This window comes from Pseudophryne corroboree, unplaced genomic scaffold (genome assembly GCF_028390025.1).
Source record: "Pseudophryne corroboree isolate aPseCor3 unplaced genomic scaffold, aPseCor3.hap2 scaffold_429, whole genome shotgun sequence".
Classification (NCBI taxonomy): domain Eukaryota; kingdom Metazoa; phylum Chordata; class Amphibia; order Anura; family Myobatrachidae; genus Pseudophryne; species Pseudophryne corroboree.
In genome coordinates, this window is record NW_026970061.1 from 120,496 (window position 1) to 135,024 (window position 14,529).

Here is a 14,529-nt window from a genome sequence, read left to right on the forward strand (position 1 = left end):
GCTTCCATTGCAGTACTCTGCTGCACATGTAAGTGCAAGAGATCCTGAAGCACTCACTCATCATGCGAAAGTACCAATGTGTTTCTTCATTGGTTGCTGGAAGAAACATCTTACAAAAACTCTCCAGATTATTGACTTTTTAAAGTTTTTCTAGGAAACGTTCTAGATGAATGCTTATTAGTCTTTGTCAGTATGTATTTTCTGCAAAGTGTCTCTGTGGCGCAATCGGTTAGTGTGTTCAGCTATTTATCAAAAGGTTGGTGGTTCAATCCCACCCAGGGACGTAATTGACCTTGTGATCAGATTTTGGTGATATTTAAGTAGACAAGTCAAAATTGCAAACCCCCTCTTATGGTGTAGGGTACCTGGCCTTCTCTGATGTAATCAGAGTTAGATTTGATTAAGTGATTTTATAAAAAAAACAGCTAGGAAGCACAATTTAGCAGTGGGTTGCAGAGAAAAAGAAAAATGCTGGCAGAAAAATCCAATTGAGTGATTAAACAGCTCTTCATTTTCTGGCTTTATTTTTATGATAACAAATTTGTTCACAGAAAAGTGTCCACAAAGCCAAGTATCTGATTAACATCTTTGTAGGGATGGTTTTTCACCTATTACTAAATTAAACTTGCTTCATTGGAAAGGCAGCAAGATGCATCCTCATTTCAATATCTACGGAAATAATACAGGTTGACACCAGGAAACATTAACGCCACTGCATCTTTGCTGTTTTCTCATGTGGAAGTCTGTTTAATATGAAAACAAGGTGATATCTAATTAGCACACAGGTAAGGAATTAAGAAAATCTTTATTTAAGGGTGAAGATGTTTCTCACAAAATCATTGCCCCAATGCATCATTGAAATTCAAGCTGGAAAGATGATTTTAATATATCACTTGTACATTTTGTATTGCTCTTCTGGTGACAATGTAGTTTGTTTTTGTCAATTACCATTTTAATAATCGGGTAAAGAAAATTAATTGGATTTTTGAAAGAAAACAATACTGTCAATATACTATTAAAACAAATTAAAATGGTAAAAGTTATTGTACTTTAAGTAAAAATAAAAGAGCAAAAATATCAATCCCAGTTTTGGATTACTTTAATTAACAAAAAAAAATGCATATAGCAGAGGATAGTTTCAATCTGCCTACCTCTGGGTTATGGACCCAGCACTTCCATTACAGTACTCTGCTGCACATGTAAGTGCAAAAGATCCTGAAGCACTCACTCATCATGGGAAAGTACCAATGTGTTTCTTCATTGGTTGATGGAAGAAACATCTTACAAAAACTCTCCACATTATTGACTTTTTAAAATGTTTCTAGGAATCGTTCTAGATGAATGCTTATTAGCCTTTGTCAGTATGAACTTTTGCAAAGTGTTGCTGTGGCGCAATCAGTTAGTGTGTAAGGCTATTAACCAAAAGGTTGGTGGTTCAATCCCACCCAGAGACTTAATTGACCTTGTTATCAGATTTTGGTGATCTTTAAGTAGACAAGTCAAAATTTCAAACCCCCTGTTATGGTGTAGGGTACCTGGCCTTCTCTGATGTAATCAGAGTTAGATTTGATTCAGTGATTTTATAAAACAGCTAGGAAGCACAATTTAGCAGTGGGTTGCAGAGAAAAAGAAATATGCTGGCAGAAAAATCCAATTGAGTGATTAAACAGCTCTTCATTTTCTGGCTTTATTTTATGCTAACAAATTTGTGCTCTGAAAAGTGTCCACAAAGCCAAGTATCTGATTAACACCTTTGTAGGGATGGTTTTTCACCTATTATTAAATTAAACTTGCTTCATTGGAAAGGCAGCAAGTGATGTCATCCAAGCAGTGGGTCAAAGTTGGCTTCAAACCTCGTCTGCTTATGAAAAGAGAAAAGGGGTATGCAGGGCATGGCGGCCTTTTGCGGTGCTTGGATGACCCCTAGTTCGCATTAAATAATGCAGTCGAGTTTCCCACATTTGGGGAAATCACAGGGGTCAGCATACCCAGAATGCAATGAATGAACCGCTCCCTGGGAGAACAGTCTTCATGACCATGGTATCTCCTATGCAAAATAAGTATGATTTGGGATAGGGCTGGGGAGGGCCGCTGCTCAGGCACATCTCTGTCAAGTAAAGGAGATTCAACTGAGGCAGCACAAGGGAACTCTCATCTGGGGACAACAACTGCAGGGAGAACACATATTTTCAGATGAACATGGGAGGGCAGAAGGCTGCCTAATACTGAAGCACCCCCAAACAACAAACCAAATGCAACAACTAGTGCAAGCATTCCTGGGGGAAGGCCTGCAGCAGATGGATTTGCATATGGCGATGTCATCCAAGCAGTGGGTCAAAGTTGGCTTCAACCCTCGTCTGCATATGAAAAGAGAAAAGGGGCGTGCAGGGCATGGCGGCCTTTTGCGGCACTTGGATGACACCTAGTTCACATTTCTTGCAGCAGCTGGGCACTGTAACAGCTCCAGAGCTGCTCTGTAAGGCAAGTAAAAGGGTGTGGGCCCTGCAGCACTACCTGTAGTTCGCATTGTGCGAGACCCCTAGTTCGCATTAAACACCCCCACCCTCCTTCGGTGTGGGGCTCATGTTGGCCATGCCCCAGCCCCTGAAGCATTCACGCTGATTTCTTGCAGCAGCTGGGCACTGTAACAGCTCAAGAGCTGCTCTGTAAGGCAAGTAAAAGGGTGTGGGCCCTGCAGCACTACCTGTAGTTTGCATTGTGCTTTGGAAGGCACAAAGTAAGCAGACGGGAAGAGAAGTCAGGATAGTGCACAAGGGTATAGACGGGAGGGGCTCAAGAAAAAAGAAGTGGAAACAGACAGCAAACTAGGCTTCCAATGCACAATGCAAACTACAGGTAGTGCTGCAGGGCCCACACCCTTTTACTTGCCTTACAGAGCAGCTCTGGAGCTGTTTAATCACTCAATTGGATTTTTCTGCCAGCATAATTTTTCTCTTACGTCCTAGAGGATGCTGGGGACTCCGTAAGGACCATGGGGGATAGACGGGCTCCGCAGGAGACATGGGCACTTTAAGAAAGACTTTAGATCTGGGTGTGCACTGGCTCCTCCCTCTATGCCCCTCCTCCAGACCTCAGTTTACTACTGTGCCCAGAGGAGACTGGGTGCTTTTCAGGGAGCTCTCCTGAGTTTCCTGACAGAAAGTATATTTGTTAGATTTTTTTATTTTCAGGGAGCCTGCTGGCAACAGACTCCCTGCATCGAGGGGCGGAGGGGAGAGATGCACACCTACTTCTGTGAGTTGATAGGCTCTGCTTCTTAGGCTACTGTACAGCATTAGCTCCAGAGGGATCGGTACGCAGGTCTCACCCTCGCCGTCCGTCCCAGCGCCGCGCCGCCGTCCCCCTCGCAGAGCCGGAAGATAGAAGCCGGGTGAGTATGAGAAGAAAAGAAGACTTCAGAGGCGGCGGAAGACTTCATGATCTTCACTGAGGTAACGCACAGCAGTAAAGCTGTGCTCCATTGCTCCCATACACCTCTCACACGGCAGTCAGTGTAAGGGTGAAGGGCGCAGGGGGGACGCCCTGGGCAGCAATATAGACCTCTCTTTGGCAAAATAAATATATATGCAGCTAGGCACTGTATATATATATAAGAGCCCCCGCCTTTTTTTTACTATATTTGAGCGGGACAGAAGCCCGTCGCTGAGGGGGTGGGGCTTCTCCCTCAGCACTCACCAGCGCCATTTTCTCCACAGCACCGCTGAGGGGAAGCTCCACGGACTCTCCCCTGCTTATACCACGGTAGAAAGAGGGTCTTAAAGAAGAGGGGGGCACATAATTAGGCGCATATATATATGGAAATACAGCGCTACTGGGTAAACATAAAATTATTGTGTTTTTTTCCTGGGTCATATAGCGCTGGGGTGTGTGCTGGCATACTCTCTCTCTCTGTCTCTCCAAAGGGCCTTGTTGGGGAACTGTCCTCAGATAAGAGGATTCCCTGAGTGTATGGTGTGTCGGTACACGTGTGTCGACATGTCTGAGGTAGAAGGCTCTCCTAGAGAGGAGCAGGAGCAAATTAATGTGGTGTCTCCATCGACAACGCCGACACCTGACTGGATGGATATGTGGAATGTTTTAAGTGCTAATGTAAACTTATTACACAAGAGATTAGACAAAGCTGAAGCTAGGGAACAGTCAGGGAGTCAACCCATGCCTGTCCCTATGTCGCAGGGACCTTCGGGGTCTCAAAAGCGCCCACTATCCCAAATAGTTGACACAGATACCGACACGGATTCTGACTCCAGTGTCGACTACGATGATGCAAAGTTACAGCCAAAATTGGCTAAATGTATTCGATATATGATTATTGCACTAAAAGATGTTTTGCACATCACAGAGTCCCCTGTCCCTGACACGAGGGTACACATGTATAAGGGAAAGAAACCTGAGATAACCTTTCCCCCCTCACATGAGTTGAACGAATTATGTGAAAAAGCTTGGGAATCTCCAGACAAAAAGCTGCAGATTCCCAAAAGGATTCTTATGGCGTATCCTTTCCCGCCAATGGACAGGATACGGTGGGAATCCTCCCCTAGGGTTGATAAAGCATTGACACGCTTATCCAAAAAGGTAGCGCTGCCATCCCAGGATACGGCTACCATCAGGGACCCTGCTGACCGCAAGCAGGAGGTTACCCTAAAGTCCATTTACACACATTCTGGTACCTTACTCAGACCGGCAATTGCGTCGGCCGGGGTTGTAGCGCGGTGGCAGCGGAATTGCAGACCCGTCCTCAATTCCTGCTAAAAGTGGAATCATCCTTTCATATGAACCAACCTATTGTGATGCCTGTGGCTACGCGTGACTTGGAGGATTCCGAGTCCCTTGATGTGGTCAGGGCTTTGAAAATTTACGTGGCCAGAACGGCTAGAGTCAGAAAAACAGAAGCACTGTTTGTCCTGTATGCAGCCAACAAGATTGGCACCCCTGCTTCAAAGCAGACTATTGCTCTCTGGATCTGTAACACGATTCAGCAGGCGCATTCTATGGCGGCAAATCCATCTGCGAACTACAGGTAGTGCTGCAGGGCCCACACCCTTTTACTTGCCTTACAGAGCAGCTCTGGAGCTGTTACAGTGCCCAGCTGCTGCAAGAATTCAGCTTGAATGCTTCAGGGGCTGGGGCATAGCCAACATGAGCCCCACACCAAAGGAGGGTGGAGGTGTTTAATGCAAACTAGGGGTCAGCCTAGCGCCGCAAAAGGCCACCATGCCCTGCACGCCCCTTTTCTCTTTTCATATGCAGACGAGGGTTGAAGCCAACTTTGACCAACTGCTTGGATGACATCACCATATGCAAATCCATCTGCGGCAGGCCTTCCCCCAGGAATGCTTGCACTAGTTGTTGCATTTGGTTTGTTGTTTGGGGGTGCTTCAGTATTAGGCAGCCTTCTGCCCTCCCATGTTCATCTGAAAATATATGTTCTCCCTGCAGTTGTTGTCCCAAGATGAGAGTTCCCTTGTGCTGCCTCAGTTGAATCTCCTTTCCTTGACAGAGATGTGCATGAGCAGCGGCCCTCCCCAGCCCTATTCCAAATCATACTTATTTTGCATAGGAGATACCATGGTCATGAAGATTTTTCTCCCAGGGTGAGGTTCATTCATTGCATTTTGGGTATGCTGACCCCTGTGATTTCCCCAAATGTGGGAAACTCGACTGCATTATTTGTGGTAGTGGGAGGCTGTGTTTGTGATTTCTTCTGGTCAGCTCTGGTAAAAGTCAGATTTCTTTGTTTCAGATTTTCCTTTAGCCTTGTTCTTCTTTCGAGAGTTCCCTTGTGCTGCCTCAGTTGGATCTCCTTCACTTAACAGGGGGGTGCCCGAGCAGCGACCCTCCCCAGCTCTAGCCCAACTCCTACTTACCTGCCAGGTGAGATACTATGATCATGAAGGTGCTTCTCCCAGGGCAAGGCTCACCCATTGCACTCTGGGTGTGCTGCCCCTGCGATTTCCCCAAATGTGGGAAACTTGACTGCATAATTTGTGTTTCCCCTGGTCGGCTCTCGTATAATTCAGATCTCTTTGTCTCAGATCTCTCTCCAGCCTAGTTTGCTGTCTGTTTCCACTTCTCTTTTCTTCAGCCGCTCCCTTCTATACCCTTGTGCACTATCCTGACTTCTCCTCCCGTCTGCTTACTTTGTGCCTTCCAATGCACAATGCAAACTACAGGTAGTGCTGCAGGGCCCACACCCTTTTACTTGCCTTACAGAGCGTCTCTGGAGCTGTTACAGTGCCCAGCTGCTGCAAGAAATCTGCTTGAATGCTTCAGGGGATGGGACATGGCCAACATGAGCCCCACACCAAAGGAGGGTGGAGCAGAAGGCTGCCTAATACTGAAGCACCCCCAAACAACAAACCAAATGCAACAACTAGTGCAAGCATTCCTGGGGGAAGGCCTGCCGCAGATGGATTTGTGGTGATGTCATCCAAGCAGTTGGTCAAAGGTGGCTTCAACCCTCGTCTGCATATGAAAACAGAAAAGGGGCGTGCAGGGCATGGTGGCCTTTTGCGGCGCTTGACTGACCCCTAGTTTGCATTAAACACCTCCACCCTCCTTCGGTGTGGGGCTCATGTTGGCTATTCCCCAGCCCCTGAAGCATTCAAGCTGATTTCTTGCAGCAGCTGGCCACTGTAACAGCTCCAGAGCTGCTCTGTAAGGCAAGTAAAAGGGTGTGGGCCCTGCAGCACTACCTGTAGTTTGCATTGTGCATTGGAAGGCACAAAGTAAGCAGACGGGAGGAGAAGTCAGGATAGTGCACAAGGGTATAGAAGGGAGCGGCTGAAGAAAAGAGAAGTGGAAACAGACAGCAAACTAGGCTGGAGAGAGACCTGAGACAAAGAGATCTGAATTATACGAGAGCCGACCAGGGGAAACACAAATTATGCAGTCAAGTTTCCCACATTTGGGGAAATCGCAGGAGCAGCACACCCAGAGTACAATGGGTGAGCCTTGCCCTGGGAGAAGCACCTTCATGATCATAGTATCTCACCTGGCAGGTAAGTAGGAGTTGGGCTAGAGCTGGGGAGGGTCGCTGCTCGGGTACCCCCCTGTAAAGTGAAGGAGATCCAACTGAGGCAGCACAAGGGAACTCTCGAAAGAAGAACAAGGCTAAAGGAAAATCTGAGACAAAGAAATCTGACTTTTACCAGAGCTGACCAGAAGAAATCACAAACACAGCCTCCCACTACCACAAATAATGCAGTCAAGTTTCCCACATTTGGGGAAATCACAGGGGTCAGCATACCCAAAATGCAATGAATAAACCTCACCCTGGGAGAAAAATCTTCATGACCATGGTATCTCCTATGCAAAATAAGTATGATTTGGAATAGGGCTGGGGAGGGCCGCTGCTCATGCACATCTCTGTCAAGTAAAGGAGATTTAACTGAGGCAACACAAGGGAACTCTCATCTGGGGACAACAACTGCAGGGAGAACATATATTTTCAGATGAACATGGGAGGGCAGAAGGCTGCCTAATACTGAAGCACCCCCAAACAACAAACCAAATGCAACAACTAGTGCAAGCATTCCTGGGGGAAGGCCTGCCGCAGATGGATTTGCATATGGTGATGTCATCCAAGCAGTGGGTCAAAGTTGGCTTCAACCCTCGTCTGCATATGAAAAGAGAAAAGGGGCGTGCAGGGCATGGTGGCCTTTTGCGGCGCTTGGCTGACCCCTAGTTTGCATTAAACACCTCCACCCTCCTTTGGTGTGGGGCTCATGTTGGCTATGCCCCAGCCCCTGAAGCATTCAAGCTGATTTCTTGCAGCAGCTGGGCACTGTAACAGCTCCAGAGCTGCTCTGTAAGGCAAGTAAAAGGGTGTGGGCCCTGCAGCACTACCTGTAGTTCGCATTGTGCGTTGGAAGGCACAAAGTAAGCAGACAGGAGGAGAAGTCAGGATAGTGCGCAAGGGCATAGAAGGGAGCGGCTCAAGAAAAGAGAAGTGGAAACAGACAGCAAACTAGGCTGGAGAGAGACCTGAGACAAAGAGATCTGAATTATACGAGAGCCGACCAGGGGAAACACAAATTATGCAGTCAAGTTTCCCACATTTGGGGAAATCGCAGGAGCAGCACACCCAGAGCAATGGGTGAGCCTTGCCCTGGGAGAAGCACCTTCATGATCATAGTATCTCACCTGGCAGGTAAGTAGGAGTTGGGCTAGAGCTGGGGAGGGTCGCTGCTCGGGTACCCCCCTGTAAAGTGAAGGAGATCCAACTGAGGCAGCACAAGGGAACTCTCGAAAGAAGAACAAGGCTAGAGGAAAATCTGAGACAAAGAAATCTGACTTTTACCAGAGCTGACCAGAGGAAAGCACAAACACAGTCCCCCACTACCACAAATAATGCAGTCAAGTTTCCCACATTTGGGGAAATCACAGGGGTCAGCATACCCAAAATGCAATGAATGAACCTCACCCTGGGAGAAAAATCTTCATGACCATGGTATCTCCTATGCAAAATAAGCATGATTTGGAATAGGGCTGGGGAGGGCCGCTGCTCATGCACATCTCTGTCAAGTAAAGGAGATTCAACTGAGGCAGCACAAGGGAACTCTCATCTTGGGTCAGCAACTGCAGGGAGAACACATATTTTCAGATGAACATGGGAGGGCAGAAGGCTGCCTAATACTGAAGCACCCCCAAACAACAAACCAAATGCAACAACTAGTGCAAGCATTCCTGGGGGAAGTTCTGCAGAAGACGGATTTGCATACGGTGATGTCATCCAAGCAGTGGGTCAAAGTTGGCTTCAACCCTCATCTGCATATGAAAAGAGAAAAGGGGCGTGCAGGGCATGGCGGCCTTTTGCGGTGCTTGGATGACCCGTAGTTCGCATTAAACACCTCCACCCTCCTTTGGTGTGGGGCTCATGTTGGCCATGCCCCATCCCCTGAAGCATTCAAGCTGATTTCTTGCAGCAGCTGGGCACTGTAACAGCTCCAGAGCTGCTCTGTAAGGCAAGTAAAAGGGTGTGGGCCCTGCAGCACTACCTGTAGTTTGCATTGTGCATTGGAAGGCACAAAGTAAGCAGACGGGAGGAGAAGTCAGGATAGTGCACAAGGGTATAGAAGGGAGCGGCTGAAGAAAAGAGAAGTGGAAACAGACAGCAAACTAGGCTGGAGAGAGACCTGAGACAAAGAGATCTGAATTATACGAGAGCCGACCAGGGGAAACACAAATTATGCAGTCAAGTTTCCCACATTTGGGGAAATTGCAGGAGCAGCACACCCAGAGTACAATGGGTGAGCCTTGCCCTGGGAGAAGCACCTTCATGATCATAGTATCTCACCTGGCAGGTAAGTAGGAGTTGGGCTAGAGCTGGGGAGGGTCGCTGCTCGGGTACCCCCCTGTAAAGTGAAGGAGATCCAACTGAGGCAGCACAAGGGAACTCTCGAAAGAAGAACAAGGCTAAAGGAAAATCTGAGACAAAGAAATCTGACTTTTACCAGAGCTGACCAGAGGAAAGCACAAACACAGTCTCCCACTACCACAAATAATGCAGTCAAGTTTCCCACATTTGGGGAAATCACAGGGGTCAGCATACCCAAAATGCAATGAATGAACCTCACCCTGGGAGAAAAATCTTCATGACCATGGTATCTCCTATGCAAAATAAGTATGATTTGGAATAGGGCTGGGGAGGGCCGCTGCTCATGCACATCTCTGTCAAGTAAAGGAGATTCAACTGAGGCAGCACAAGGGAACTCTCATCTTGGGACAACAACTGCAGGGAGAACACATATTTTCAGATGAACATGGGAGGGCAGAAGGCTGCCTAATACTGAAGCACCCCCAAACAACAAACCAAATGCAACAACTAGTGCAAGCATTCCTGGGGGAAGTTCTGCAGAAGACGGATTTGCATACGGTGATGTCATCCAAGCAGTGGGTCAAAGTTGGCTTCAACCCTCATCTGCATATGAAAAGAGAAAAGGGGCGTGCAGGGCATGGCGGCCTTTTGCGGTGCTTGGATGACCCCTAGTTCGCATTAAACACCTCCACCCTCCTTTGGTGTGGGGCTCATGTTGGCCATGCCCCATCCCCTGAAGCATTCAAGCTGATTTCTTGCAGCAGCTGGGCACTGTAACAGCTCCAGAGCTGCTCTGTAAGGCAAGTAAAAGGGTGTGGGCCCTGCAGCACTACCTGTAGTTTGCATTGTGCATTGGAAGGCACAAAGTAAGCAGACGGGAGGAGAAGTCAGGATAGTGCACAAGGGTATAGAAGGGAGCGGCTGAAGAAAAGAGAAGTGGAAACAGACAGCAAACTAGGCTGGAGAGAGACCTGTGACAAAGAGATCTGAATTATACGAGAGCCGACCAGGGGAAACACAAATTATGCAGTCAAGTTTCCCACATTTGGGGAAATCGCAGGAGCAGCACACCCAGAGTACAATGGGTGAGCCTTGCCCTGGGAGAAGCACCTTCATGATCATAGTATCTCACCTGGCAGGTAAGTAGGAGTTGGGCTAGAGCTGGGGAGGGTCGCTGCTCGGGTACCCCCCTGTAAAGTGAAGGAGATCCAACTGAGGCAGCACAAGGGAACTCTCGAAAGAAGAACAAGGCTAAAGGAAAATCTGAGACAAAGAAATCTGACTTTTACCAGAGCTGACCAGAGGAAAGCACAAACACAGTCTCCCACTACCACAAATAATGCAGTCAAGTTTCCCACATTTGGGGAAATCACAGGGGTCAGCATACCCAAAATGCAATGAATGAACCTCACCCTGGGAGAAAAATCTTCATGACCATGGTATCTCCTATGCAAAATAAGTATGATTTGGAATAGGGCTGGGGAGGGCCGCTGCTCATGCACATCTCTGTCAAGTAAAGGAGATTCAACTGAGGCAGCACAAGGGAACTTTCATCTGGGGACAACAACTGCAGGGAGAACACATATTTTCAGATGAACATGGGAGGGCAGAAGGCTGCCTAATACTGAAGCACCCCCAAACAACAAACCAAATGCAACAACTAGTCCAAGCATTCCTGGGGGAAGTTCTGCAGAAGACGGATTTGCATACGGTGATGTCATCCAAGCAGTGGGTCAAAGTTGGCTTCAACCCTCATCTGCATATGAAAAGAGAAAAGGGGCATGCAGGGCATGGTGGCCTTTTGCGGTGCTTGGATGACCCCTAGTTCGCATTAAACACCTCCACCCTCCTTTGGTGTGGGGCTCATGTTGGCCATGCCCCATCCCCTGAAGCATTCAAGCTGATTTCTTGCAGCAGCTGGGCACTGTAACAGCTCCAGAGCTGCTCTGTAAGGCAAGTAAAAGGGTGTGGGCCCTGCAGCACTACCTGTAGTTTGCATTGTGCATTGGAAGGCACAAAGTAAGCAGATGGGAGGAGAAGTCAGGATAGTGCACAAGGGTATAGAAGGGAGCGGCTGAAGAAAAGAGAAGTGGAAACAGACAGCAAACTAGGCTGGAGAGAGACCTGAGACAAAGAGATCTGAATTATACGAGAGCCGTCCAGGGGAAACACAAATTATGCAGTCAAGTTTCCCACATTTGGGGAAATCGCAGGGGCAGCACACCCAGAGTGCAATGGGTGAGCCTTGCCCTGGGAGAAGCACCTTCATGATCATAGTATCTCACCTGGCAGGTAAGTAGGAGTTGGGCTAGAGCTGGGGAAAGTCGCTGTTCGGGCACCCCCCTGTCAAGTGAAAGAGATCCAACTGAGGCAGCACAAGGGAACTCTCGAAAGAAGAACAAGGCTAGAGGAAGATCTGAGACAAAGAAATCTGACTTTTTCCAGAGCTGACCAGAGGAAAGCACAAACACAGTCCCCCACTACCACAAATAATGCAGTCGAGTTTCCCACATTTGGGGAAATCACAGGGGTCAGCATACCCAAAATGCAATGAATGAACCTCACCCTGGGAGAACAATCTTCATGACCATGGTATCTCCTATGCAAAATAAGTATGATTTGGGATAGGGCTGGGGAGGGCCGCTGCTCATGCACATCTCTGTCAAGTAAAGGAGATTCAACTGAGGCAGCACAAGGAAACTCTCATCTGGGGACAACAACTGCAGGGAGAACACATATTTTCAGATGAACATGGGAGGGCAGAAGGCTGCCTAATACTGAAGCACCCCCAAACAACAAACCAAATGCAACAACTAGTACAAGCATTCCTGGGGGAAGTTCTGCAGAAGACGGAATTGCATACGGTGATGTCATCCAAGCAGTGGGCCAAAGTTGGCTGGAACCCTCATCTGCATATGAAAAGAGAAAAGGGGTATGCAGGGCATGGCGGCCTTTTGCGGCGCTTGGATGACCCTTAGTTCGCATTAAACACCCCCACCCTCCTTCGGTGTGGGGCTCATGTTGGCCATGCCCCATCCCCTGAAGCATTCAAGCTGATTTCTTGCAGCAGCTTGGCACTGTAACAGCTCCAGAGCTGTTCTGTTAGGCAAGTAAAAGGGTGTGGGCCCTGCAGCACTACCTGTAGTTTGCATTGCGCATTGGAAGGCACAAAGTAAGCAGACAGGAGGAGAAGTCAGGATAGTGCACAAGGGTATAAAAGGGAGCGGCTCAAGAAAAGAGAAGTTGAAACAGACAGCAAACTAGGCTGGAGAGAGACCTGAGACAAAGAGATCTGAATTATACGAGACCTGACCAGGGGAAACACAAATTATGCAGTCAAGTTTCCCACATTTGGGGAAATCGCAGGGGCAGCACACCCAGAGTGCAATGGGTGAGCCTTGCCCTGGGAGAAGCACCTTCATGATCATAGTATCTCACCTGGCAGGTAAGTAGGAGTTGGGCTAGAGCTGGGGAGGGTCGCTGCTCGGGCACCCCCCTGTCAAGTGAAGGAGATCCAACTGAGGCAGCACAAGGAAACTCTCGAAAGAAGAACAAGGCTAGAGGAAGATCTGAGACAAAGAAATTTGACTTTTACCAGAGCTGACCAGAGGAAAACACAAACACAGTCCCCCACTACCAACAAATAAAGCAGTCGCGTTTCCCACATTTGGGGAAATCACAGGGGTCAGCATACCCAGAATGCAATGAATGAACCTCACCCTGGGAGAGTAATCTTCATGACCATGGTATCTCCTATGCAAAATAAGTATGATTTGGGATAGGGCTGGGGAGGGCCGCTGCTCATGCACATCTCTGTCAAGTAAAGGAGATTCAACTGAGGCAGCACAAGGGAACTCTCATCTGGGGACAACAACTGCAGGGAGAACACATATTTTCAGATGAACATGGGAGGGCAGAAGGCTGCCTAATACTGAAGCACCCCCAAACAACAAACCAAATGCAACAACTAGTGCAAGCATTCCTGGGGTAAGTTCTGCAGAAGACGGATTTGCATACGGTGATGTCATCCAAGCAGTGGGTCAAAGTTGGCTTCAACCCTCATCTGCATATGAAAAGAGAAAAGGGGCGTGCAGGGCATGGCGGCCTTTTGCGATGCTTGGATGACCCCTAGTTCGCATTAAACACCCCCACCCTCCTTTGGTGTGGGGCTCATGTTGGCCATGCCCCATCCCCTGAAGCATTCAAGCTGATTTATTGCAGCAGCTGGGCACTGTAACAGCTCCAGAGCTGCTCTGAACGGCAAGTAAAAGGGTGTGGGCCCTGCAGCACTACCTGTAGTTTGCATTGTGCATTGGAAGGCACAAAGTAAGCAGACGTGAGAAGTCAGGATAGTGCGCAAGGGCATAGAAGGGAGCGGCTCAAGAAAAGAGAAGTTGAAACAGACAGCAAACTAGGCTGGAGAGAGACCTGAGACAAAGAGATCTGAATTATACGAGAGCCGACCAGGGGAAACACAAATTATGCAGTCAAGTTTCCCACATTTGGGGAAATCGCAGGAGCAGCACACCCAGAGTGCAATGGGTGAGCCTTGCCCTGGGAGAAGCACCTTCCTGATTATAGTATCTCACCTGGCAGGTAAGTAGGAGTTGGGCTAGAGCTTGGGAGGGTCGCTGCTCGGGCACCCCCCTGTCAAGTGAAGGAGATCCAACTGAGGCAGCACAAGGAAACTCTCGAAAGAAGAACAAGGCTAGAGGAAGATCTGAGACAAAGAAATCTGACTTTTACCAGAGCTGACCAGAGGAAAGCACAAACACAGTCCCCCACTACCACAAATAATGCAGTCGAGTTTCCCAAATTTGGGGAAATCACAGGGGTCAGCATACCCAGAATGCAATGAATGAACCTCACCCTGGGAGAACAATCTTCATGACCATGGTATCTCCTATGCAAAATAAGTATGATTTGGGATAGGGCTGGGGAGGGCCGCTGCTCAGGCACATCTCTGTCAAGTAAAGGAGATTCAACTGAGGCAGCACAAGGGAACTCTCATCTGGGGACAACAACTGCAGGGAGAACACATATTTTCAGATGAACATGGGAGGACAGAAGGCTGCCTAATACTGAAGCACCCCCAAACAACAAACCAAATGCAACAACTAGTAAAAGCATTCCTGGGTGAAGGTCTGCAGAAGACGGATTTGCATACGGTGATGTCATCCAAGCAGTGGGCC

At 48.2% G+C, this 14,529-nt stretch overlaps 16 non-coding genes and 1 pseudogene across 16 annotated transcripts; 2 read left to right on the plus strand and 15 right to left on the minus strand.

The window, feature by feature from the left end:
* Positions 1 to 1,885: 1,885 nt before the first annotated feature.
* On the minus strand, positions 1,886 to 2,064 carry LOC135025971 (U1 spliceosomal RNA; annotated as a pseudogene).
* A 3,497-nt stretch (positions 2,065 to 5,561) lies between these two features.
* Positions 5,562 to 5,725, plus strand: LOC135026037 (U1 spliceosomal RNA). The gene has a single exon (XR_010222706.1). It is a non-coding gene; the product is annotated as a U1 spliceosomal RNA (small nuclear RNA).
* Positions 5,726 to 5,877: 152 nt separating this feature from the next.
* On the plus strand, positions 5,878 to 6,040 carry LOC135025913 (U1 spliceosomal RNA). Its single transcript, XR_010222596.1, has one exon. It is a non-coding gene; the product is annotated as a U1 spliceosomal RNA (small nuclear RNA).
* Positions 6,041 to 6,864: 824 nt separating this feature from the next.
* On the minus strand, positions 6,865 to 7,027 carry LOC135025926 (U1 spliceosomal RNA). The gene has a single exon (XR_010222609.1). It is a non-coding gene; the product is annotated as a U1 spliceosomal RNA (small nuclear RNA).
* Positions 7,028 to 7,179: 152 nt separating this feature from the next.
* On the minus strand, positions 7,180 to 7,343 carry LOC135026035 (U1 spliceosomal RNA). The gene has a single exon (XR_010222704.1). It is a non-coding gene; the product is annotated as a U1 spliceosomal RNA (small nuclear RNA).
* Positions 7,344 to 8,017: 674 nt separating this feature from the next.
* On the minus strand, positions 8,018 to 8,178 carry LOC135025959 (U1 spliceosomal RNA). Its single transcript, XR_010222638.1, has one exon. It is a non-coding gene; the product is annotated as a U1 spliceosomal RNA (small nuclear RNA).
* A 152-nt stretch (positions 8,179 to 8,330) lies between these two features.
* Positions 8,331 to 8,494, minus strand: LOC135026030 (U1 spliceosomal RNA). Its single transcript, XR_010222699.1, has one exon. It is a non-coding gene; the product is annotated as a U1 spliceosomal RNA (small nuclear RNA).
* Positions 8,495 to 9,168: 674 nt separating this feature from the next.
* Positions 9,169 to 9,331, minus strand: LOC135025923 (U1 spliceosomal RNA). Its single transcript, XR_010222606.1, has one exon. It is a non-coding gene; the product is annotated as a U1 spliceosomal RNA (small nuclear RNA).
* Positions 9,332 to 9,483: 152 nt separating this feature from the next.
* Positions 9,484 to 9,647, minus strand: LOC135026033 (U1 spliceosomal RNA). Its single transcript, XR_010222702.1, has one exon. It is a non-coding gene; the product is annotated as a U1 spliceosomal RNA (small nuclear RNA).
* A 674-nt stretch (positions 9,648 to 10,321) lies between these two features.
* On the minus strand, positions 10,322 to 10,484 carry LOC135025927 (U1 spliceosomal RNA). Its single transcript, XR_010222610.1, has one exon. It is a non-coding gene; the product is annotated as a U1 spliceosomal RNA (small nuclear RNA).
* Positions 10,485 to 10,636: 152 nt separating this feature from the next.
* On the minus strand, positions 10,637 to 10,800 carry LOC135026034 (U1 spliceosomal RNA). The gene has a single exon (XR_010222703.1). It is a non-coding gene; the product is annotated as a U1 spliceosomal RNA (small nuclear RNA).
* A 674-nt stretch (positions 10,801 to 11,474) lies between these two features.
* LOC135025908 (U1 spliceosomal RNA) lies at positions 11,475 to 11,637 on the minus strand. The gene has a single exon (XR_010222592.1). It is a non-coding gene; the product is annotated as a U1 spliceosomal RNA (small nuclear RNA).
* Positions 11,638 to 11,789: 152 nt separating this feature from the next.
* On the minus strand, positions 11,790 to 11,953 carry LOC135026027 (U1 spliceosomal RNA). The gene has a single exon (XR_010222696.1). It is a non-coding gene; the product is annotated as a U1 spliceosomal RNA (small nuclear RNA).
* Positions 11,954 to 12,627: 674 nt separating this feature from the next.
* On the minus strand, positions 12,628 to 12,790 carry LOC135025919 (U1 spliceosomal RNA). Its single transcript, XR_010222602.1, has one exon. It is a non-coding gene; the product is annotated as a U1 spliceosomal RNA (small nuclear RNA).
* A 152-nt stretch (positions 12,791 to 12,942) lies between these two features.
* LOC135025920 (U1 spliceosomal RNA) lies at positions 12,943 to 13,107 on the minus strand. The gene has a single exon (XR_010222603.1). It is a non-coding gene; the product is annotated as a U1 spliceosomal RNA (small nuclear RNA).
* A 671-nt stretch (positions 13,108 to 13,778) lies between these two features.
* Positions 13,779 to 13,941, minus strand: LOC135025939 (U1 spliceosomal RNA). Its single transcript, XR_010222622.1, has one exon. It is a non-coding gene; the product is annotated as a U1 spliceosomal RNA (small nuclear RNA).
* Positions 13,942 to 14,093: 152 nt separating this feature from the next.
* Positions 14,094 to 14,257, minus strand: LOC135025997 (U1 spliceosomal RNA). Its single transcript, XR_010222668.1, has one exon. It is a non-coding gene; the product is annotated as a U1 spliceosomal RNA (small nuclear RNA).
* Positions 14,258 to 14,529: the final 272 nt, after the last annotated feature.